Source organism: Euprymna scolopes, chromosome 8, assembly GCF_053919585.1.
Source record: "Euprymna scolopes isolate OS-2025 chromosome 8, ASM5391958v1, whole genome shotgun sequence".
Classification (NCBI taxonomy): domain Eukaryota; kingdom Metazoa; phylum Mollusca; class Cephalopoda; order Sepiida; family Sepiolidae; genus Euprymna; species Euprymna scolopes.
In genome coordinates this window covers 20689197-20716691 of record NC_136489.1, presented here as the reverse complement: position 1 = coordinate 20716691, position 27495 = coordinate 20689197, and the positions used below count along the sequence as shown (strand labels likewise).

The window sequence follows — 27495 nt, the reverse complement described above, 5'->3', positions numbered from 1 at the left end:
GTACAGTCATTTTTTTTTTTTTTAGCTTCCGATAAACTTATTTCTTTTGGTAATATTTATCTTGGGAGGAGTCAAATGTAGGAAAATTAGTCAGGGGTTTCAAAATATATATATTTTTTAAATATACGGGGAACATGAGATATGGTATGACAAAGAAAGGGATACAGAGAGAGAGAGAGAGAGAGAGAAAGAGAGAGAAGGAGAGAGAGAAAGAGGATGCTGATGATTGTCTGAAAGCTTTTTAAATGAAATTTTGGATGTTTAAAGTTTCATCTGGCTATTATATTATTATTGAACACAAAGTGCTCATATCATAACTTAGCTTATTATTTTAGTATACTGTAAGTTTTCTAAAAAACACACCTTAGTTTTTCTTTGCTTCGAAATTTTTATTTTTATTAAATAACCGAATGATCTCACACTGCATTTTTATTTGATTTGTACACATATTACTATTCTGATTCTTTATAAATCTTTACATATTGAACTACAGAGTTTTATTTTTTTCTGATTATCGTAAAAACACATGTTAAATGTTCCGATATTTTCTCAAACGTAAAAATATATTAAAAGATTTTTGATTTACTGAAAGTTTAAAATCAACAATTATTTATTATTTAATCATTAGTAACAACAGTAGAAAGTTTTATTGTAAACGAAATTAAATTAAAAAGATTTTAAAAAATCGTTTTTAGCGCCAGAAAATATGCTGAATTTTTTCCGATTTCGATACCTATTCTGATATCACAAAAAGTTCCAATTTTCCCGATTCCTGATTCAGATTAATTGCTCCAACACTAATACACACACACACACACACACACACACACACACACACACACACACACACACACACACACACACACACACGCATACACACACACACACACACAAATATATATATCTATATATAGTAAGAAAAATTTCCAAACTCATATCTAATATATTACTAGTGATTTTCCGAACTTTCTGCTTGGTTTAAAATTTTAAATAAACTTCTTCAATATTTTCTGATATTTTTTTTGTTACAGACACACCGATTATGAATTCTAGAAAGGTTTTCTCTTTAACAAGACAGTTCATTTCCTTTAGGTTAATTCTGTTTTGTCAAACACACTGTTCTTTTTTATATGCCGTCTTTTCCTCGACGACAAAGCCAAAATCTGAAAAAGCAAAGCACATTTAGTGAATGAACGGAAAATAGATTGACAAGTTTATTTGAGGAAGTACAATGACAGACGTAAATCTGTGATAATATTGCTTCGTACAGCTATCGAGATTGCAAGCATTCGCTAAGGGTAGATAACTTGTTAGGTTACGTTGCTGAAGGTTACGCCATTTTGTTCCAGAAGAAAATAAGTACAAATCTTTACTCTAGAAATAAACCTCTCATTCACCATCTTTTCAGCACAAAAACCTCTCTTGCCAGATATCGACGGTGACACCGAAGTTCATATCCTAAGAATTTTATCTTTTTCGTTTTTTTTGTGCTATAGATAGTAGCAAATATATACCTCCACCAGACATATTTATGAATCCTTTATCAGAAAGTTATAGTTCTTATTGATAAACGGTTTTTAATGAATTGCTCATAACGTCCACACGGCGAAGACACTTTGAGGATATTTTTGGTGTTGGACAGTATTGTTATCTACAGGCTGTCCATAAACTTTAGACATATACGGAATTGGATATACGCAACCTTGGTTCGTCTCGCTATAATTTTGTCAATCTCTGAAAGCAGGCTCGCCATTATAAAAAAAACTTCACAGCAAGACCTTGTCCTATTACCAGCAATGCAATAAATGTTCTTTTCTTTCTCTACAAGTGAATTGTCTAGTTAATTATCAAAGCAGACTCCTTCAGTCTTGGACAAACTATGGATACCCACGAAGGGTTACTTGCGCGTCAAATTTTTTTGTAGCAGGAGGTGCGCAAATCCAACCCCACCTCTCCTGAGACGACATTGTTAAATACCAGTGGCAAGTGAAGTACAGGACGACTGGAAACAAATGCCGAGATAAGCGGAGAGCACATAGAGCGCCTACCCTTCCCAAATGGTCACCCATCTGGTACTGGCCAGGCTCAATGTTGCTTAACTTCGGTGATCTGGCGAGAACCGGTGTGTCAACGTGATTGTGCCGTATCTAGTTAATTGTATATTCCGGCTAATTAGAGGCATTAAAACATTTTTAATCATTATTTAATCGACTAACTTAATATAAGAATAGTATAGATATATAAGCATTTTATATGAGAGGGTACCTATATAAAAAAAGATGCACAATATTAAAAACCGAACACAAATATAAGACAAAATAAAATTATAAAGATTAAAAATTGTATTATAAATCTATCGAAATGTCACAAAAATCCAAACGAAAGATTATTCCATCGAGTCCGAATTGTTTTTCTTTATAAAAAATTGTTTGCAAATATAAACCAGAAATTCTATAGAATCGATAGTTTATATAAAATTGATTAAAAACACCCAAACATTTTCAATGCATTTCTCCAAATATTCTTATGATATTTCTAGCATTAGACATTATTGTTATTGGCAGAGTGCGATTAAACTTTCGACAGATACGAAATTAGATATTTGGTTATTTTTACACAAGACTTGGTTCGCTTTTGCATCGTTCTGACAACTTTCAATCGCAGGTTTCTCCCTGTAAAACATCCGCAGTGTAACCTCGTTTTATTTCCACCACTGCAAAGAATTTTCAATGCTAATGCAGATTAAGTGCCGTATATTCCAGGCAGTTTTTTTAATTGGTGTTTCATCTAAAAAAAATAAGGCAATAGCAATTTACGCGCGAGGGGATAATATTTGGGATCAGATTAGAATGGATACTATTAAGGGAGTTAAGCTATGAGATGTCTATTTAAATTACACTTGAATTTCTACATCTCAGAACTCCAAAGTGCACCAGTCCGAGAGAAAAATCTAATCGAATAGAAGGCTTTTCGGCATCCAGGGATCTCTACAGTGTAGGTGTGGGATTTGGATGCTTATTGCGTTTATTGATGGTATTGTAGTCGAGAGGTACAAGTGCTTTAAGTTCGTTAGAGCACTTGCAATTGAGAAACTTGTAAAATAGGCATAAGAATTCCACGTTTCGGCGATAGGACAGACGTTGGAATTTTAATTTTATTATTTGCTGAGTTCCTTTTCAGAGTTGGCACGCTTTGTATAAGATTACATTTTTCTAAGTCGTCTTCTTCTGACATCCACAGGGGTCCCGTCCTGAAAACCTATCTATCTGCTATCGTATTACGTATTGAACTGATCTCCCTCGTAACTACAACGCTACATAACAAAATGCATATGTTTATTACGGCATCACTACACGCAGCCTAAAGATCCTTTCTGTTTTTTTTTGTCACGTATATATGCTTATAGTATGGTTAGCTTCAATTCCATCTGCCAAATTAACATTCATGACAACTATTAAATGTAAATATTTCAACTTAAGATAACTTTTCACATCGATAACATATTTCTATCTAACAATTATACTTTACCAATCATAATAATCGACTATAATAATTTCATCATAATAATCGACCATTTTAATTATTTCTGGTGTTTTTCAGTAGACAAACACCATAACACTTTTCTCTATACTCGGATTGAATCGAAGAATAAGACAGCTGTAACTGTCTTGTACATCTTCAACCATTTGGCAACACTGTTCTTTCAACTGGTAATTGATTCCCTGTTTCATGAGGTACTGTGCAGCAATACCTTATGACAGTGCAACATGGTGTGACACTCGTCGCAGGAAAGAAATAAAATCCGACTCGGAATTTTTTCTGTTTTAACAAAAGGAATTTATTACCGTTACGTTCAAAACAATGCACATTCTTGTGATTTTTTACTGTTTATTTCGTCTGTCATTAGATTAACAAAACGTTGCCGTCTCGACACTAGCTTAAAAAGTCCCCCGCCCTCATCGTGGGACTACACGTCCATCTCACACCAACCGCGTTTCTCTTTCTGCTCTCCGCCAAGTGGCGCATTTTTCTCGTTTTCTTGTAACGGAAGCTCGCGCACACTTACTAATTTGCATATGTGTAAGACGGCTGCGGCTGCTTCTAATATTTTCGCAAGCCAGCCACTTTATAGCTACACACTAAAAAACTGTTTTCGTACTTCCGGACTATCTCTTTTTCACAGAAGAGACGGTAGTAGTCGATCTCTACTCTATAGTTATTTATATGATGTTGTCGCGGAATTACATACGCATGAACTGATCCATATACATGAATACCAGCAGACAAGGCATAAATGCCGGATCTAGAAAAATGCCGGATCTAGATAAATGCCGGATCTAGATAAATGCCGGAGAGGCAGAAGAACTTGTTCGTTGTCTAAACGAACAAACTCACACTATTATATGTTCGTGTTAATACATATGTTTACTCTATTCTCGTGCTCTGTTTTCCTTGTAACTTTTTAACTAGAGAGATATCACATGGCAAGGGCTTGATTGCACTTCAATCTATGGCTCTCCTTCTCCTATTAAACATTCGCAACGAACACTCGTCTAGCTACAGCGACTGTCCATTGTTTCCTTTACCCCTTTCTGTGCCTAAAACTGAACGAACATTCTACGAACATATTGTGACTCAGACGTATCTCAGCGTTTGTTCGGCATTGAAGAATAGTGCAATATCAGCTTCAGATAAAAAAGAAATAATATAGTTTCAGCTTCAGACAGACAGATACCAAATCTCTGATGTAATAGATATTCTAACGTAATTGAACTCTAAGCGTTTGATGATTTCCAAATAACATATAGCATATTAGTATATGCGTCATTTAGATGATTCCTTTATCTGGTCACATCTGGAATGTTATTCTCACAACGTTTCGAAACACATGAGCTTCTCCAGATAAACCTTTTCGAACGCGGGTATCTTTCTGCCGAATTAATGAAGCTACGGAATTTCTAACGGAATTCTTTATTTAATCGATGGAGGTAGTTTTGTCTCGTTCCTTCAGCCACGATCGGATAGAAATCTTAAGTACCTCTCGATTCTAAGTATCGCCTGTACTGAGAATTGAAGCTTCAGAAGAGTGCCACTTAGAAATGAATTTTACTTAGAATTTTACTTGTTACGGAACTAAGAATTCTATCCGGTTTTGACTGACTAAACGGAAGCATGTTATCCCCGTGAACGATTCAATACGTTGCATTTGAAATTCTGTACAGGTTCCCTATGTAGACGTAAAGAATAACGAATTCGACAAGATATGCCTGGAGAACATCGGAGGTTATATCGGCTGAAACGTTTCAAAATGAAAACAGTAGTTCTAAGTATTCAAATATAAAATTATCAATATTGATTCTCAAAGTTTCCGTAACATAACATCTCATTTCTATGAGACAATTGATTCACACGTAAGTCTGTCACACTTAAGTTTGAAATAGCGTTATAATCGTTATACGCGCAGATTGAATGGACGTATGTTAAGGATATTTATTCGTGTTATATTAACGTTTCAGAAATAACGGAATGTTTCGTACTTGGTTGAAAAAGAATTACTGATTAAAACGGGTTGAATTGTGGAGGATAAGATCTGTTTACACGCATGAGGGCGATGGGTGATTGTAATTAAATAAGCGGGTTGGTCGGCTATAAAGTGGACATTTGTTGATACAACGTACATTCATCTGCAGAGCATTGGGAAGGAAGAGAACAACTAGAAGAATGAAGAGAAGTAAAGACAGAGGCAGGGAAGAAGAGGAAGAGGGAACATCAGAAAAATCAAAAGGAGAAGAAAGTAGAGAAAGGGGAGAAAAAGGCAAGAAGGGATGGAGAAGAAAAAGAAAAAGGAAAATAAAAGTAGAAAGAAAGAAAAGCAGTGAGAAAAATGAGGAGAAAAAGAAAGGCAATAAGAATAAGAGAAAAGGACAAAATGAGAGAGAGAGAGAGAAAAATGAAAAGGCAAGAGAACAATGACAAAAAGAAAAGAAGAGAAAGAAAAACGTGAAAAAGATTGTATAGAAGAAGACAAATAAATGAGGAAGAACAATAAGACAGGAGTAAGAAGAATTGCATGGGAGGATAAGGAGGAGAAGGGGAGGAGGAGGAGGAGCGGACAAAGCAAAAGAAGGCGGATCAGAAAAATGAAGAATGAAAAAAAAAGGAAGGAAAAAATAAAAGGAAACGAAGAGAAAACACGAATAGTACAAGAATAAAAGTATCAATAAAACTTACGAATAGATTCTACGTGTGTGTTTGAACAAACCCAAACAAATAAATTAACTTGCATCTGGAACATGAAACGAAGAAATTCTTTAAAGCTGGGATTTATTTTATGAGGCACCTCCATGATGCCACGCAGTTAAACAAAATAATAATAGAACATTGCATTTTCGTACGATTCGTACATTTATTGGACGCGTTTCTACGAATATTTTGCTTTATTTCCGATTTTTAAGCGATAATTAAGACTTCTGTTGCAATGTCTACAACAATCAGGGTTTTTTTTTTAACCTTAACTCAACAGAGTGCACACCCTGATTTTTTGAACAACAACAGAAAAAAAAACGCTATATAAAATTTTGGTACTCATGCACTTATTGATTCGTGCTGAAATAATAACGTTATTATTTAAAAAGCCATTCTTAACATGGGGAAGCGGAGGGTGTTTTGTATCTATTCTGTACTTCAACCTTACAATTGAATAAAAAAAAACATATCATAAAACTTTAATTAAACTTGAAAATACGATTTAAAAAATAGCGCGGATCAGTAATTGCATTAGCACCAAAATTTTAAAACATAAAATACTAATACAGTTGGTTAGTCGAGTAAATTGTCTTGCCTTTGGTAACGTTTATTAGTTGTATTTTTGTTTTATTTACTTCCTTTTTTATTCTGTTAACTAGAGCTAAAAAGACCCAACACCGATTTATAATTATTCGCAAAATACCCATAATATATTCATCAATTAAACCCTTGGGCTAAGTTAGTTTAAGTTAGTTTCCTTAAAGTCGTTTCTTGTATACAAGGGCCGTTCCAAAAGTAAAGCCTCCTATTTTTTATCTCAAAAAGTTAAACAGCTACGAAGACGGGGGTAATTAAAACGAGCGACCTTTTGTGTTCCAGAATTAATTTTTCTATATGGTCACCACAATTCTCAATGTACTTTAGCCAAGATTTCAATGACGTATCTCTGCTTCTGAAGCACGTCAATGACAGGGGTTGCCTAGTTAGAGTCTTAATACCGTCAATATCTGCAACTGAGAGATTAGTGATTATAACAATGCAACTTGAAATTCCCTCTGATCCATTCGGCAGAAAAAAAAATATGAGGCATTACCTTTGAAATGCGCCTCATGATATGATCCCTCGTTTTAAGACGAAGTAATCTTTGTAACCGGAAAAATCTATTTCAATTATTCTGTTATTAAATCACTGATCTAACTAAACTCTTACAATAACCTACACTATCACTTTCACTCTCTCTCACAACATATTGTTTCACTTTCCTTTCTTGTTTTATACAATATTTAACGCTGTCTGTTTAATAATAGTCAACGGTAATAAAGGAAAAAAAAGAATAAAACAATTACAATAGTCCGAAGCGAATATCACCACAAATAGTAGTACATTACTATTGTATTCCTAACTAGAAAATATTAAACGAAAAAAAAAAGAAGAAAGACATTAATTTGAGATATTCTCTTTTTTATTTAATGGAATTTGAAAACTCACATTTTCTTGATTTAAATAATATAATTTGAGTTCAAATAATCACTAACATTCTTCATTTGTTCTAATATAGTATTAAGGTAATGTTAATTTATTTATGTATTTTATAGAAGATTAGACAGAAGGTTATGCATTGATTTGACGAAAGTGTTTCTAGGGAGCGTTCGAACATGGCCTACCCAGGTTTTCAGTCCATGTCGTAAATGACTTAGCCACCATCACTTCGTCTTACGAAGACGCTATCATTCAAATCTAATCAGTACCTAACTACCTACTTAGCGATAGAATTGGAGTAGTGTCTTCTGCATTTGGCATGAAGCTTAAAATGCCAGACCAGAAATCGGCGTTTCATTTTGGTTGACGTTTCCGGTCCATCTATCGATATTCCCAAGCATAATAAACCAGAACGGACACAAGTCATGTTAACTGCTGACTTCCCGCGTTCACATATCGACATGAAATTGCAGAACGACACTGGCACCTCATTAACGCCATGGCAGTTAGGTTTGAACTGACTCCCATATTTATCTCTCTCCCACGCCTGGATCATGTGAAATAAGGGCCAGCAAAAGTATGCCTGAGTATTGCCGTCGGCCTTCCTCGGTATCCAATCAGCAATAAACCAACCATTTTCAGAAAGTGAAGGCAAAGCCTGGGAAGCTGCGCGTCCGGGAATGATATAAGAAAAAAAATGGTGAGGCGACTCTTATAAAAGAAACTTAATAAGGAAGGCCCACGTAGCCGAAAAATGTTCTCTATGTTTCTTTACCAACAAGTAGTTAAGTACTACGACAATACTCCAAACGTTTTTATTGGCTACTGAACTGCGATATAATGGAGGACAGTTACTCCACCTACTCCTGGTCATCACCTTACTGAGTGTTTATTAAGAAGCACGGTAATTGATAGTGGTTTAGTACTTAATGAGATGCATTGACAATTTAGTTGTCCCAAGTTCCAATCCAGTTCGTTCCACAAAACTTACTCTCACTGAAGACGTTGGCAACCTTCACGTGGTCCCTTCCGTAAGTACTTGATATCTTTCTCCAAATAATTCTGACTAGAAAAAATATAAGGGAAATCAATGCTAACAACAGATTCTTCGGATTCATTCGATATGATCAAGACGTATTAGGTTCCTTTTAAAAAGATTTAGTATCACTGTTTTCAGGTCCAGTCGCTAACACTAACAATTAAAGCAAACTATACTCCTATACAATGACACTAGATCAGTACGGACACTCTGCCTTTAAAACAAGAACATCTAATATATAAAAGACTATATGTCCGTTTGTCTGTCTGCCTGTCTCCATACTTTCAAAGTCTATCTCTCCGAAACTAAAAGTCGCAGAGCGGCGCTACGGACATTAAATGATTTTTTTTGACAGTTTTTTTATGAGTCTTGAGCCGGTCCAAATAGTTTCCAAGGGGTCAAAAATGGGTCAAAATTGAAAAAAATTGGTATAGATTTTGTACATTCTTCTTAGTGTATTTTTAATCAGTGTATATGTGTGTCACATTGGTACAGTGGTAACGTCACCAGCTTTGAATGCTACATTTTTGCTTCCGGTTTCCATTCTAGCTGATGGCACCCAACTATTTTGACCCCTTGAAAACTATTTTAACCGGCTAAAGACCCATAAAAGAACGGTCCATAAAGAATCCAAATATTTTATGCCCTTAGCAACGGTCTGTGACTTTTAGTTTCGAAGAGACTAAGTTTGAAAATATGAAGACGGACAGACATACATACATTGTTCCTTTTATATATTAGCAGATTTCTTAATGACATAGGTTGAATATCTCGAATGTGCTCTAACGGAGATTAAAATCAAGATTCACTGATAATGAGCATTATATCTTGAATTTCGATTTCATTTTTAATAAAAACGCATTACACGATTTTGATCCTATAAAATGTCTTCAATTTAAGGCTTAAGATTAAGGGGGCTTTAGAATAGATTTCAATTAAGAAAATCTTGCTTAATTCGTATTTAATAATTATGAATGAACACTAATGCAAACCTGAAATATTTGAATGACCAATGAAATGTGCTAATATCATACACGCCTTCAATCAACATCTAAAATACCCCGAATAAACTATTTATGATGCAGCTTTATTTTGCAAACAGTGACTACACCCTCTTTGTTTAGTTGCTTAAAAGAAAGTTAAACTAAATATTACCCACATTGCCAATCTTACCCCCAGCATCTCTGTTCCAAAATTTAAAATGATCGGTTAATTAGTTATGGGGTGTCTGCTAGCATCGACATATGTAAACATATACACATACCTAACTATATATAAACTTAAATATTACTTTTTTTCTTCATTAAGAAAAATAAATATACGCATCATATAGGATGAGTCAGTCGCACATATCTTCATGGTGTCACCTTAAGTAAAAAAAAAAAATATTAGAATGTGTTTAGTACTGAATTCTTTCTGTTGAAAATACGGAATCTAATTTACCCTTTTTTTTCTTGATCGTGATAAGCTCATTTTGATCACAAAGCAGCGCCTGTCTTTGGGAATTATTTTGGTTATTCATAGACACTAAAGAACTTTTACTCCGCGATGTAATTATTGACACTCTCAAGAAAAAACAAACTTGTGCAACGTTCAAATAACTTAATTATTTATGGCGTTTCTTTATATCCCATGGTTCCAACTTTCTCCCTTTATTTAACAATTTAGGCCTGGCGCTGCCCGGTTACATAATACGCTTAAACATGATATTTTAATTTATGCGTATGTATTATTATAGGCTCAATTCTCTATTCAATATTATATATTACTAGGGTAATTTACCTGGTGGGCAAATACGCGAAATAAATAAATAAATAAATAAATAATAATGATAATGTCGTTAATCAAATTCCGTCTGTGTTTGTTTACAATATCACTTCAGCTGATATTTGGGTTTGACGATCTTAAAAATAGTCTTTTTTCTCTTACAGATAAAAAAGAAGAATCTTTACATGGAAATATTTTACGTTACACCGGCCAAGTTTATACCGGTTTATCGTAAAATATTTCCTGTTTTCTAAGTCAATCGTTCACATTAAATGATTACCAATTATGTTGAATTACTCCTTATACCATAACTGAGATTACCCGTACTCTTCCCTAAGCCACTTCTATAGAAACATCTAAAAATGTGCAGCAGTTTCGGTACGGATTCCATGTAAATATTAACCCGAAAAGGCGTATTGAAAAGAAAGGGCGTCATTTTTCATCATGACAATGGCTATCCTCACAAGTACTACTGATCAAAGATTTCTTAAGAAAATTTGTTTGTAAAATTTAGTGGTTTTCTTCAAGTAAAATTCCCAGACGCTTGCCAACAACTCTATGCTTATTCTTTTCGTATAATATCATCGGTGGACTATTTATCACAGACATAAATGATTGCGCACTAAAAATAATTACATGAACGATTGATTGGTTTATCATATAAACTGACCGAGTTAGTGTTTTCAAAACATAATGGAAAATGACTTGTAAATCAAAAATGTTCAACTTAGAAATTTGAAACTTTTCCATATTTAAATCTTGTCCAGTTTTGAGGATGAATGAGATTAAGAAAGATAAACACCAGTACAAATATTTGAAAATGTTTCATGTGCAAACCCGACTGTACAAAAAACTATAAAAAATGCCTCAGTCTAGAAGGATTCCCCTTCACTGACTATTGCAAGGATAGAAAAAATAAAGTGTAGGTATCAGAAGAGAACGGATACTCCAAAATAACTGGACAATTATTACCAGCCAACATGGACCTTCCCTTGCCGCTGGACACAAGCAATGTCGGTTCAAGTGCAGTGCTGTTAGAGATTGCACAAACTTTGTTCACTATAGATTTCCCGCGCATGCACCATTACGTTGGCGTAATATATTGACTAGCATAATTGCTGAGATTATTGCAGAAAAATATGAATGATATAAAAGAAACAGTCATAAATGGTCCATGATAATACGTTTAAATTATAAGATTTTACATGAAATAAATAAAAAACGCTTTTCATCAAACTGATAATTTTATTTTAATCTAATTTTCCTTGCTGTTTCACGCTTTATTCTAGAAGAAGATTCCCCTTGCGAGACACGCAGATTAAAATGACGCATCTCTAAAGAGTGTGGTCGATGCCGACCAGTTTATCGATTGGGCACTGCAACTGGAACGTATCCATTATCGATCCATTGTATATGTCGACTAGTTCCAATTGGGACAAGCGCCTCTTTCTAACGTTCGATTTCTCTCCTACGCCCTGGTTGAACTCAGCCGGCTTCTATTTAAAGTAGAAAAGTGATTCACGTTGAAAGAAACTCCATTAAATAAAGGACAGAAGCTAAAAAGTGAAGACGACGGTTTCGCTGCTTTTAGATCGAAAGACAAAAAAAAACAAAACAAAAAAACAAAAACAAAGAAAAAACGACTAAAAATGAGTCACTTTTGCATAGAAATTCTTTGATTTCTTCGCATGTCTGTCTAGCTCTCTGTCTGCTTTTGTCGTTTTCTCTTCCTATATATATATATATATATATATATATATATATATATATATATATATATATATATATATATGTGTGTGTGTGTGTGTGTGTGTGTGTGTGTGTGTGTGATGAAAATAATGAAAATAGTATTCCGACAAAATAGAGAAATAAAAAGTGTTATGTGTTCATCAAAGTTTCGTCTTCATTTCGAGACTTCCTTTGGAAGAATGAGATTAAGAAACAGTGCTAGCCCCCCCCCTCCTTTTTTGAATTTCCAACGCCTTTTTCCGTTTTCTGAAATAGAACAGCATAACACTTTGCCCATGAAACATTTCCAAATATTTGTACTGGTGTTTTTGTTTCTTAATCTCATTCATCCAGAGGAAGTCTCGAAATAAAGACGAAACGTTGATGAACACCTTACACGGTTTGTTCCCTTTTTTATTTATTTCTCTCCTTCCCCCCTTCTCTCTCTCTCTCTCTCTCTCTCTCTATATATATATATATATATATGTAGACTATAGATACGCACTGTAAGGGTGTCTGCGCAGGAAATTTTTGTGGCAAGAGTTGCGCAATCTTCAACCACACCTCTCCTGAGTCGACGACTGGAAACAATGCCGAGATAAGCGGAAAGCACATACAGCGCCTAGGATTCCCAAATGATCACCCGTCTGGTACTAGCCAGGCTCAACGTTGCTTAACTTCGGTAATCTGACGAGAACCGGTATATATATATATATATATATGCGAAGCTCGTTGTTTGTTTGTTTACGAACAGGTGATTTGAGCACTATAAAAGTGGTGGCGGGTGTCTATTTAAATAGATATTCCGACGAGTTATTTACGGGCGTCGATTCCCTGGTCGAGTGAGGGAACTGCCGACTGTCAACACGACGGTTCTAGGTTCGATCCTTGCTAGTCTAGCGGCACTGATTAGTTGTGATACAACGAAAGAGGACTGTATGTCGATGACTACATATATATATATATATATATATATATATATATATTTCTCTTAGTCTCTCGGCCTTACTAAATTCCAGGGCAAGATTTGATCTTGTCTGGTAGAGTATCCAGCTTTATGCTGTTACTTAAGGAAACTTTACTTAGAGAAGATGCACCATTCGTCTCAAAAGCCAACGTTTGTTAGCCGTGCCGAGTTCTAATTTGGGCCGCGAATATTATGTGATTTTCTATATTTGTCAGTGTTTATTTATAAGGAAATGTATTCCCATGCCAGGTTGTTCTGACAAACACTTGTACAGAAAAAAAACTTCAGACACGCGTGGACAGTGCCGGGTAGTAATTAAATTTTACTCGGGTAGGCATTCAAGTTCTCTCTTCATATATATATATATATATATATATATATATATATATATATATATATATATATATATATATATTTATATATATATATATATATATATATATATATTAAAATAGCAAAATTTTAAAATAATAAGAAAGAAACGAACCATAATCGAATGCTAAAAAATAATACATAAGTCGATTAATATATATATATATATATATATATATATATATATATATATATATATATATATATATATTAGAGTATTTGTGACCCGTTAGGGCAGTATGTTATATTAGCTATGGAATTAATGTATGAACGTGACACTTGTGACGTAAAGAAAATAGTTTTTTGGTACATAACAGAAACACTTCTATGAAAGTATATTAAAATGAAAAAAGAATATAAACAGATTTCTATTAGTCGTTCTGTAATTGTTTATTTTGAAAAAACAAAACAAAATTACAGCCATAGAATTATATATAATTTGCAATACTTATAGGTAAATGTGCACTGAACAGATACTATAATACTTAAAGTTAAATAAAAATGTTGATATATCTTTTAATTTAAACGCGAAAAAAACAATTGGGACGCTGTAAACCAATACGTTTTATTGTCACGTTGATTATTTATTTGTACCGCAATTTAACAAAAATATTTTCGGGGTTATTTATATATGTTGGTAGTGTAGAAGAAAATGTATAAATGTTCTTAAGAAAGGTGTATTAAAAAATGGAGAATAAATTAAAAAAAGGAAGGCAATCGCCGTTGTAAAATGCTCTCATGGTTTTCAACGGGTTAAACTAGATTTATTTGTAAGAAAATTGCGTTAAAATAACTTAAACGTAATACGAAAATGAACAATTAAAAAACAGGAAATATTAACAATTGTTTATTTGGATAATTTAAGCGCGAAAAAAATTTGGGACGCTGAAAACAATACGTTTTATTGTCGCGTTGATTATTTAGTATAATATATATCGTATATATGAAACAAGTCGATGATTATTGTATTGTTTGTAATCACGTTTTGTGTTTGCTTTCCTTATCTTGAAGTTTTTTCAATAAATGTAAGATATTCGCTTTTCTAAGGACGTCCGTTTGTTAGAACGAAACCGGCCCAGCGATTTGTGTTTATTTGTTTACGCTGTTAAGGGTTTATGTTTATGTACACATACGCAACCGGAAGTCATAAACCGGATGTTGGGTTACAACACCCGTTACAAGATCATTGGAGTTTTATAATTATATAGATATATATTTTATTTCATTTATCCCCATGAGAAGTTATGTTCATATATTATATTTTATGTATTGATATTTAGTATTAATTTCTAATCCTTTTATTTCATGAATAGAGATAGGTTGTAGGTTATGAAATTATATGGCAATCAAACAGGCAGAATATTCTGCATTTCATACAAGTAAGTAAGATAAAAATACATAGAAATCTTGATAATCAAACGTTCTTCATTTTTATTCCACCTGTGACTTAAATTTCCAACATTCAAGCTTATATTCATAAATACGGACTTTAGGGGCTTTTTTCGTAATGTTCCTGTAAAAATTATTTTTTATTTGTTACAAATTACGATGCTTTATATATTTTTATAAAAAAAGCAAAAATAAATTCTTGCGTTTTTTATTTACTACTGAAAACCATAACTTTAGTAAAGGTATTTTTTGTTTAACCAAAATAAAACATTTTCACTAAGAGTTAAGTAAATATAATTAGTTCATTATATTCTGCGATCATTATTTGATAAATACTGAAATTTTCATTAACATTGGTAAATTTCCTGATTTTTAGTGAATTTTTAAGTAAAGGGAAGGGTCAAAATGTTTATCCACTTTGAGCCTCGGCATTCATTATATGTCCCTACCATTTTTCGATGAATATTTGATAGCAAAGCGACCACGTGCGGTTAATTTAAATCAAATTTCAATCACATGGTTATATTATCAATAATCATGTGATTAAACCCATTGAAAATTTACCGATATTGCAAATACATTATGTTTACATTAAGCCTGTGAGACCAAAATATCCTTTTCTGACATTTAAAAAACCCCGCGAGGTCAGGAGAAAGAAATCTCCAGAAAATCGCTAGATTTTAAACTTTTATCATCTGAAATTTTCAAAACTCGCTAATTCACCCCCCAAAAAAAACTCTTCCATATTTTAACTTCCTACACTAAAAAAATTATAAATATAGTATATTCAATATATAAAATGTTCCGCATTTTCTTACTATATGTTTCTGGAATTATATTGAAGCGGTTAGCTCCTCAGAAGGCTTATATGTTTTATCAGCTAGTTTTACCTGTTTTTTTCAGAGAGGGTATTTTTTTTTTAAATTTTTGTTTTTTTACAAGAAACAAATCATAAACTCAAACTTTTTATAATAAAAGTTAAATTGAAATATACTGCAAATTAAACATCACAATAATGGTGCAACATATTTTGAAATTAGAAAAATAAAAAAACCCCCAAAAACTTTGTTTTAGCATGTTAAAAGTATTTAGGTTGGTGGATAATTAAATTCTACTGTATTGGTATAAGTTTTTTTTTTTGCTGTTGTTTCTTGCTTTTTACAATTTTCGATTAAATACTTCTAAATTAAGCGGGATTGCTTTGATCATATTTTAAAATAAACTTCGGAGGTTGGAATACCCCCCCCACCGAAAATGTACTTGGAAAAATCGATTTTATAGCGAGATTTAAGAATGGTTAACCGAAAAAAAGGTGAAAAACAAAACAAATAATCAATAAATAATTTTTACCAAAGGCAATAAATGCTACTTTTTTTACTTACATGAATGAGTTTATTTTATGTTTCAAAGTATTTTCAAGCGCTTTGCTTTATTTTTTAATCTAAAATTGTGGGTGTGTGGGTGCGAAATATATCCAGATTTTCTAGAATTCCCCGCTAGATTGCAAACGAAATCTCCAGATCTAGCAGGAAAACCGCTAAATTGGAAACACTGGTCACGTGACAGGAAGCGGTAATAAATAATTGTCCCTAAATAAAAAAATGGCCTATCGATACAAAGAAAAACACTTATTTATCATAGAAAAATTAAGTATAATGTTATAATTAAAAAGAAATATATAAAAACACACATGGATATAGTAAACATATTATACCAAAACGTGGAAGCCATCCGTCCAGTGGTTTTTTAGACTATTAATTGCGAACGAACCAAGAGTTACATTTATATATATATATACATAATTATTTTTTTTACTATAATAATTAAATACCTACAGACACTAGTGTTTTATACTTTCGGGAATCTTCAGTGCAGTGTGTCACAATTAAAACCAGTCGAACGATTCGAACTGGACGACACGAGACATCTCTGGCTCGATTAGTAAAGACCGTATCCATTCGGCTACCATTAACCGCGTGAAATAACGTTGAATTTAAACATTTTACTTTTAAATGTCCTTTACGTCAGTCAGACAGTGATCTAATCGTTATACGATGATCTATGCACGAGAACTTAATTGACCGACTTTAATTCAACTGAAAGTGCTCAACAATACAGACACTATATATATATATATATATATATATATATATATATATATATATATATCCTTTGGTTTTGATGGGGAGAAAACAAAAACTTGCTACTATGGTTTTAAATAATCTGAAATAACAGCGAGGGGTGACATTATTCCAGATATTTCTCATATGCTATATCTCCTCTCTTTTAGAAGCGGGGTACAATTATGAATATCTTCAATATTAAATAATCCTTATACACTGTGAAATTTTCTTTATGTATGAAAATTAAGAAGGACAGATGTAACAGGTGAGAAATATTTGGATCAAGTCTCCTCTTGCTGTTATTTCAGACCATTTTAAACCGTAGCAGTAAGTTTTAGTTTCCTCTCCATCAAGACCAGAGGTTTAAGGCAAATATCAGCTATTTTATAATTCATATGCAAAACTATGAAAAGTAATGACTGTGATTGAAACATTTTATGGTTGTAAAAAGTACCCAAAATAGCTTCTGGATGATGGATGATCCCCTTATTGCGCGAGATTAAGAACAAAGGTCACATAGCCTATTATACAATTCATAATATTACCTTTCCAACGAACTTTTATTTGTTAAATTCTGATCAATAGTCGCTGAGGTTTGGAACTTATAAAATTGCAAAAAAAGATTTTTATATCTATGGATATATCTATAATGGTGGCAAAATTGAATTTGACAATTGGTGAAAAAAATAAAAAATTAAAACCAATAAAATACGTCCAAATTTGCCTACATTTGTATACACATTGTGTCCTGCCGGCCAATTTTAGTTTTACTGCTTAGGTTGTTTCCCCTGTTGCATTGCCAAGCAATTAATATATATATATATATATATATATATATATATATATATATATATATATATATATATATATATGAATCAAGTCACTCGTTTATCAACGTTTAGTCTTTATTGCAAGACTTCTTCTGGATGATAATAACGAAACATTAATTGACATGGGATTTTATTTTTTTTTTTTTATCTCTCTATTTCGTCGAAATGCTACTTCCATAAATCCCATCATATATATATATATATATATATATATATATATATATATATATATATATATATAATTATTTTCCATATATATATATATATATATATATATATATATATATATATATTTAAATAAAATGGGTTAAGAAATTCCAACGAAAGAAAGATGTATATTTAAATAAGGGAGTAGCCACCAACAATGTGTATTTCTTTACATTATTTTATTTTTCCGTGTCTTGGTTTTCCATTGAGAATTATGTTTGGATCATTGTAATAATGTTTTTAAGTCATTTAAATCGTTTTTACGCGCGTTTCAGACGTTCTGTGAAGCGTCCTCGTCAGAAATTATTTTCAAATATATTGGAGATGTAAAAATGGCAATTTTCGTAGTTCATTTTAAGTGTTTCCAAGGGGTGGAGGCTTGTAAGTGTTTATTATTCATTGGCATGTTCAATTTTTATTACTCTTTTATTGGGCTTGTCAGCGGCCTGGAAAAGCCCAATAAAAGAGTAATAAAAATTGAACATTTTTCATACTTAGCATAAGGAAGCTATCATGTTTCACGATCGTGCATGCGCAGTCAATAAACAGTTAAAAACAGATAATAATCCGATAACCGCCCCATGTACCAATGTTTAAATTTTGATCACTTAGCAAATCTTTTTTCCGGATGGAAATCGATTAAAAAGTTTTCAACATGTCTGAATATCCTATATACCAAATTGCAAGTCTTTAGATAAAAATTCGCTGAGTATATAAGTTGGAAAGTGTCCTCACGCACACATTCTCACTTTTATAGATATATAGATTTAATGCAATTTTAATTCGTTACAGTTTTTAAAATTTATATCGGTATCATATACAGATGTAACAGTAGTTCCTATTTACTTGCCCCCCCCCCCCATAATGGATTACTTAGACACATGGTCGGTTTTGAATGTGGGAAAGTCCAGCTCCCCAACAAGGGACACTTTGGATAAAAAATATAAATATTGCCTTAATCCAGATGGACTTCTCCTCCACTGATCGATGTCATAAAATGTGAAGTACAGCATCAGAACAGATAATACACTTTGATCCTAGCCAAGGAACAGATCGATATATATATACAGATGCAACAATAGTCTGAATAATCTAAATGATACATCTGAATTTGATTGTATATAAGGCGTAATCACGTCGACAAACCAGTTCTCGATTGATCACCGAACTAAAGTATCATTGTCTAGCCAATACCAGATGTGAAACCGATTGGAAATACGCCTAGTATTTCCAATGTGTAATAGAGCGCGGACACGCGCATGGCGGCTGTATAAAAATACTGAACTTTGTGCGAAATTACGTCACGGAAAAAAAGAAAAAACATGAAAAGGAGAGAGCACGTTTGAGAAGAGGATCACGTTAGATACATGGGTGACGTATCAGCCGTAACGAGAAGTCACGCGTGGCGGACGAATGAGAAATAGAGGTATTTTCCTAAAACCTGAAACAGGAGTTGAAATTCTTTTCTCTTTCCTATTCTTTGTCTCCTTTGCGACTGAGTCTGTCTACATGTATACGCGTGCAACGTTACATATGTATTTGGGTAGGTACGTATGTGTTATACTTTAAGGAAGGTGTAGCATCGGTTAGCATAACTATGATATTTTAAAGAGTTACCATACATTTGATCCATAGAGTTTATTAACCGTGTTGAAAACAATACATCTAGGAAAGGGGTTTTTGTTGAAAAAAATAAAACGAATAGTGGTGCCCCTTTATCACTGTACGGCATTCGTTTGATGATTTCACAAAATAATATCCATTCCTAAATTGTCATGAACCAGCGCGGAAGCAGAATAAAATTCGCATGATAATTTTTATATCAGTTCGCAATCTGGTTTAACCGGAGATAACGATAAAAATGGCTTGCTCTCAATTCGTTAATCATGGCCAGGAATGCAAGCTGGCGTAGATAAAAATCAGGGTGAGCTTTAATTGGTCCTTGTAATTCGTTATTTTATTATTAGCATCACCCCCATTGACTAATAACCCTAACTAATTATAATATCACTTAGATCTGATTGATAGCTTAACACTTATCCGATGCGTCACAGGTTGCACCGGGTTAAACGTTTTGCCAAATCCTCCAAGATGAAAATGTTACATAGGCGCCCGTTTCAAGGGGAGCACGGCACCAAATTTACGATATGTTTCGTAGCACCAGATTAAGGGTATGTTAGAGAGCAGGGGATCGTTATTTTCATGGAAAGTGTTCGACTGAGCTTCAATCTATGGGCCCCCCCTCGCCAAACTTTCACAAGAAACACTCGTCTAGCTGTAAACACTATCAATAATTCCCCCCACTCTTTATCTGTGCCTAAACCTAAACGTAGATTCCATGAACAAAGCTTCTTTCTTAGAACTGCACGCCTGTAGAATTGTCTTCCGTTTTCCTGCTTTCCGGCTGACTACAATATGGTTGTCTTCAAGTCTAACGTAAATAAGTTCTTGTTGAGCCGTTCCATATAAGTTATCAAATTTACCAAATTTTCATTACTAATGATTACTATATTGTCCAATTTCTACTGTACACTCTTTAACCCTTATCCTTGAGTGGCCTCTTGACCTTGATAATGTGGTGATGCCTATGTAAAAAATATATATATATATATAATGTACGTGGGTATATAATGCGTTTCTTTGTGCCGTCTAGTGTTTTATAATGCTTCTTGTGTATAACTGCTTACACATATAAACTACACATATAGATACAGTTTCAACAAGGCATATAACATTTTATATAAAAATAAAACAGTTCCTTACAACACATGGGCGTAACACCTTTCTTGGGGTTTTACATCTTGCCAAATAGGAAAACATTGCCTTCATTCATCTTGGGTCTTTTTTGACGAATCTGCCAAAAGCTGAAATGAAGATCCATCCCAAGAAATTATCAACAAACGGGTTGTATTTTCAGAAAATTTTTATTCCAAATGCTTTCCCATTAGAACATTGCACGCGTCCTAGATTCTGCTTCCCTGGCATACAGAGCCACGTTAGCTGACTGTCTCCAACTCTCCAACTGATTAACTCTCCCTATTCTAACTAACTCCGTATATATCTAACTCTCGGTTGCTATTACGTCATTCAACTCACATTTTGAAAATATGACTTTTTAATCACGGTTCCCATTTATTATTGGAAACCTATTTGATTGTTTAGTTTTGAAAATCTTTTTGTCAAGGTCATATTTCTGCTCTTTTGTGTATTGTTCTCTAGGACCCGTGCTGAATTCTAAAAAGATAAACATATTTGTCTTTGTGCGCAAATTAATTCTAAATACTGACAAATAATAATGTTCTTTATCTGACATTTAATTTTGAATAATAATAATAATAATAATAATAATAATAATAATAATAATAATAATAATCTATTTTCCTAAATCGACTATCAGCAAGGTAACCCAGTGTCGCCCCGGATAATCTAACACAAACAGTGGTTTAAGCCATACAAACAATACACATAACTTATGCTTGTATAAAGGCATAATCACGTTCGCACACAGGTTCCCGTTAGATCACGCTAGTTAAGCAACATTGGTCTAAGTCAATATCAGATAGGCAACCATTTGGAAATACTAGGCATTGTATGTATTCGGATGGACATGCATGTATAAAACCATAAGTGGATGATAGTTTCAACGTGCGTTTGAACAAGGTGTAACAACTGTTAACTAACCAACTGAAATTCTTCCATTTTCCTATGTAGTAAGCGGATTGAATTTTACAGCCGTGGTGAATGTAATAAATGTTTGAAAAAAAGTCTGTGAAATAAACAGATTTAAGGAACCCCTTGCTCTTGTACTGCAATTTCTCCGTGATAATTTTACAGAGAAAACAAGCGGTTCTAATTTGTCATGAGGCTTAGAGAATTGACACAAGAATATTCATGCTATTGCGCAATCTGACTTTATCAGATATAACGACAAAATATAATTGTATTTACTTGGCTTAAATTATTCCCTCGCACACTAGTTCGAATGATCCAAATGTCGTTGTCGTCAGATTGGACTCATGTCCGACTATATGATTTTGTTATCAGCTATGTCTCCACAGTTGATATTTTTGTTTTACATAGTTTGCGAAAGTAAGTCGGTGGTGGAATAGCCACAGACAATGTTCACAGCGAAGGGTTATTCACAGCACTTTCTTCTTCGTCGCACCGCCTCTTCACTCTCTCTCCTCTTTTCCTCAAAGTCCGTGATGCCATCGCGTACTGGTTTCTTCAAATTTTTTCGGTCCCTGGCCAGGAATGCAAGCTGATGTAGATAAAAGTCAGGGTGAGCTTTAGTTGATCCTTGTAGAACATATTAAGTTCTCCTGATGGTCTGGTCTCGATGGTCAGCTCACCATATAAGATGCTCTTGGGGCGCCTGTAAAGATCCATCTCATGGAAGTGTCCTGCCAAGCGAAGGACGTGGTGACTTCGGCGCTGCTCACAGCCTCTGTTCATCAATTCTATTTTGGTGGTGTAGCTCTCCCAAAAGCTGTATAAGATTTGTTTTAGTTTCAATTGCTAGAAATGTTTACCACATCCAAATAATGTTGTTTCCATCTCTTTAAAAAGAATTTGTTTGATTTCACTCACCTTTTATCTTTTTTCATCCATGATTGTGTCTGAAAACAAAAACAAAAAGAAAATAGTTCATTAGAACATCTCATTGAATTAACAAAATCAAATTTATTGCTCATAAATAAAACATTCTTGTAATTATTGACTCGTTTATACCTACATATACCTACAAGTTATTGCATGAAATTCAGTTAGTCGTGACCATTTTTATATAGACAATAAAGTTATCCTAAGTCCAAGCATTAAAATTACACTACTCTTTTTTTAAATAGCGAAAGGAGGGAGGTGAAAGTTGTTCGCTCGAAAAGAAGAGTGTAGCTAAAGTGGAACGAAAAAATAACAAGATTTTGTCTTTTAGCTTACCAACATCGGCGAGAACCGACGTAAGACAGAGTAGTCCTGGTCAGCCCTAAACGGAAGACAGAAACGATGGGCACAGGTGAAAAAAATAGAAGCCTCTCATAAATCGTATCTATCCCTTCAGAATAACAGACACTCATACATATGTTTTAAGTTTATATCTTTCGTTTGTGGCCCTTGATCAACAAGCGAAAACCAGGAACGAACAACGCGAGTAATGAGGGATCTGTGTTACAATGAAGTAGTGCGTGATCTAATACCCCGCAACAATAAGAATATAGAAGCATGATTAGATTACGCTATTTTGATTAATATATGGAGAAAAAAACTGGTATCTCAATATTTATATTGAATGAATAAAACATTGGTCTTTGGGATGTAGTAAACATCATATATATATATGTATGTATATATATATATATATATATATACATGTGTGTGTGTGTGTGTGTGTGTGTGCGTGTGTGTGTGTATAGCTACCAAGCTATTTTTGTATACGGGCATGTTTTAGGTAAATAGTGAAAATCTATACATGAAATATAACGCCTTGATAAATTTCATGTAGATGCATGTATTATTATTATTATTATTATTATTATTATTATTATTATTATAATTATTATTAGTATTATTATTATTAGTGGTAGTAGTGGTAGTAGTAGTATGATTATTATTAATAATAATAATATCAATAATAATATGATAATAATATTAATAATAATAGTATTATTAATAATAATAGTATTACAATAATAATACTATTAATGATAATATTAATATTAATAAGAAGAATATTAATAATAGTATTAATAATAATAGTATCAATAATAATAATAATCATAATATCAATATTATTAATAATAATAGTATTAATAAGAACACTAATAATAATATTAATAATATTAATAAAAATTATAATAATAATATTAATAATAATAATGATAATACTATTAATAATAATATTAATGATAATAATAATTCTGATTTCGTTTATGAACATCTCTCTGGAAAGGGATGGGATTCATTTCCAGAGGATTTCTCTGAATCCCGGCTTCAACCCCGGAGCTTCAAAGATCAAGGGTTTTCCTAAGGATGTTCGTGATACCTATAATTGCAGAGGTCTGAAGGCCGCCTAAAACATTGAGGATTTGTAGGGTTTTTTTTTTCAATTGTCAAAGATCAAGGGTTTTCCTAAGGATGTTGGTGGTATCTATAATTGTAGAGGTCTGAAGGCAGCCTAAAACATCGGGGATTTGAAGTTTTTTTCAATTTTCCTACCAGACGACTTGATATTACTCCTAGTGTACCAACTACGACCGGGATTATTCGTGCTTTAACGCCGTGTATACGCCGTGTATCTCCAAGGCCAATGGAGCATAATTGCTCCACTTCTCATTCTCCTTCTCTCTGACATTCCTGTCCCAGGGTACTGAGAAGTCTACAATCTGCCAGTTTTTTGAAACCTTGTCAATAACGACCAAATCCGGACGATTATGTTCCAATTACTTGGTCGTCATGACACCTTTGTCCCACCATACCTCTACCTTGCCATCCTCACTTGTTCTCACTTCATCAGGCACCTCCTCAAACCATTTTCCAGCACACTGCCCTCCAACCCTCTTACACACCGCCCAATATATCCGGAGTCCCATGCGATCGTATCTTTTGCGGTACTCTCTCTGGGCCAGTCCACTACACCCTGCTGCAAGGTGCGCAATTGACTCTGAGGTTTTACCACGAATCCGGCATTCTGCAGCAATTTCCTCTCCTAGAACCACTTTTTTTGAACAATCGTGTTCCTAATGCCTGCTCTTGTACTGCACAAACAAAAGCTTCAGTACTCTTAGCCAGATACCCAGCTCTAAGTCATTGCCATGATCTTTCATCAGCCACTTCTGCTATATCCTGGAAGAACCTTCCATGCATTTTCTCCCTAGCAAGTTCCTCTGCCCTTTCTCTATCCATACGTTTCACATAATCAGCCTTGTCTCACATATCGCAACTTCATTGGCCACAACCTTAAGCATCCACTCCCCACTTCTAACCACATTATCCTTCAACGACATCTCCTCGGTTCTAACACAATCTTTTACACTTTTCAATCCTCTCCCACCATCTTTCCTCTTTTGATACAGCCTTGCTACGCTACTTTTCTTGTTTTGAAATCCATGGCATGCAAATCTTTGTCAGACCATTCTAAAATTCCCGCACTGTATCTCAAAACACTGACTGCCCATGCATTTACTGCTTTTATTAGATTTCCTCCATACAGTTTCGACTTTGCAATTAGTTTCACTCTTCTAAGATACTCCTTCCTGACTTTTTCTTTCATTTCTCTGTTCAAGATGCCTACACCCTCCAGCACTCCTAAACAATTATATCCTGTATCTTCTATTTCTTTCATGATTTCTCCATTTGGTAGCACTATTCCATTCGAATGAACCTTTACTCCTCTTTTCATCACCAGCACCGCACATTTACTAATCCCAAACTCCATCCCAATGTCTTCTGAGTATGTCCCCACAATTTCTACCTGTCTCTCCATTTTCTTTTCATTTCTACCGAATATTTTCAAATCATCCATAAACAGTAGATGGTTGAGGCGTCTGTCATCAGATCAAAAGTTATACCTCAGTTTTCTCTCTTCAAGAGGATGCTCAGTGGCATCATTATCATTACAAAACGAAGTGGCGATAACGAATCTTCTTGAAATATCCCAAGTTTAATGCCAACCTACCCCATCTCCTCTCTGTTTGCTAATAATAATAATAATAATAATAATAATAATAATAATAATAATACCAACACAAACATACATAAACACAAAGACACACACATATATAATGCTTGTATTTCAGTCGTTTCGTAGATGTAAATTTAATAAATTCCAGTGTTTATAAAATCACAAGTAGGAACGCATTATTATTATTTTTTTAATTACATACTATATATCACTCAAACAACTACAGCGCTACTTTCATATATGGCTACTATCAGGGACATAAATTGCACGAATACTATGTAGGGAGTTGAGCGGCAAGTTGTCTGTTCATATTACACTTGAACTTCTGCATGTCAGTACAGTTGGGGAAGCAGGAACCTGGAAGGAAATTATAAAAGTCTAGCAGTTCTGGGGAAGAAACTATTAGAGAAGAAGGGTCTGACGGTAGTATTTACGTCGAGGGAGTATAAGGTCCTCTAGGTCATCGGAGTATCCACTATTAAAATACTCGTAAAGTAGGCAGAGAGATGCAACATTCCGTCGATGGAACAGAGGTTGAAGCTTAGATGACAGTTTAGGACCTATCAGGTTGGCGACTGCCTTTTTAACCATGCCCAGGAGCGAGATACTAGTAGCAGATGCACCAGCCTAAACGTGACAACAATTTTTTTTTTTTACACAGTGAACACCACTTATCAAGGCCCGGAAGCCACTCAGGGATAAGGGTTATTGCAAGTACATTACATGGTGAATGGAGTCCTTGTAGAATCTAGGATACTTTCAGGCGTAAGTAACTTTCCAGTATGGGTTCTCCTTTCTCGTAGCAGCCTTGGCAATGCTCTTAATATATCTGTGTAAACTCTTGTTAATTGGGAACGTTAAGCTGAGGAGTTTGAAAGAAGTAATTTTAGGTAATACAAGCTTAGTCTTGGCAGTATTGCATCTTACCATTCATTTTCGCCCCTCATTTCACTACAGTCTGGGGATCTTTCTCGAGTTCTCACCATTGTCTTATATATATGTTCATGCCTGTTATAGAGCGTGGTGTCATCAGCAAATATACCCATCTCAGATTATATAATTTTATTTATTTATTTATACAAACATTACTCGTACACATTTGCATACATGCTTCCAGCATCATTAGACTACTTGTTTCCACTAAAGCATGCATGCACATATGTAGGCAATAACGTGTGTATTAAAAAAAGACAATTATACAGCTGATTTCGATATCAGCCTTGGGATGAGTGATGATCGAGCCACGCGTAGAAGCTGTAATACACTGAAACAGCATGTCTTTCGATAACTATATAAACCTCTTTGTAAATAAACAAGAAGAGCACTGTAGGAGTGGCGGTCAATTTTTGTATAAACGTCCCAGTAGATAGAGTTACTGACTATCAACTCGATGATTTTTGGTTCAATCTCAGGCTGTGATGCATTAAATCACACACACAGAGACACACACACACTATATATATATATATATACATATATATATATATATATATATATATATATATGTGTGTGTGTGTGTGTATGTGTGTGTGTATGAATAGGCTTAGGAAAAATGCGAATGCTTACGTGAAAGATGTAGAGCGCATGGGAAAGTATGTCGAACCGAATAATAATACACTCGATTATTTCATACGAATCCTCAAAAATCTCCCATGTGAAAAGATCAGTTC

General features: G+C 33.9%; 1 protein-coding gene across 7 annotated transcripts in view; it reads right to left on the bottom strand.

Moving 5' to 3' along the window:
- LOC145283502 (dopamine receptor 2-like) overlaps positions 1-27495 on the bottom strand; it is a 1112732-nt gene that overhangs the window by 758596 nt on the left and 326641 nt on the right. For all 7 annotated transcript variants that reach the window (XM_080132330.1, XM_080132329.1, XM_080132327.1 and 4 more), the window contains exon 3: positions 22738-22766. The gene's annotated coding sequence lies outside the window, so the exon portion shown is untranslated. The remainder of the gene's footprint in view (positions 1-22737; positions 22767-27495) is intronic.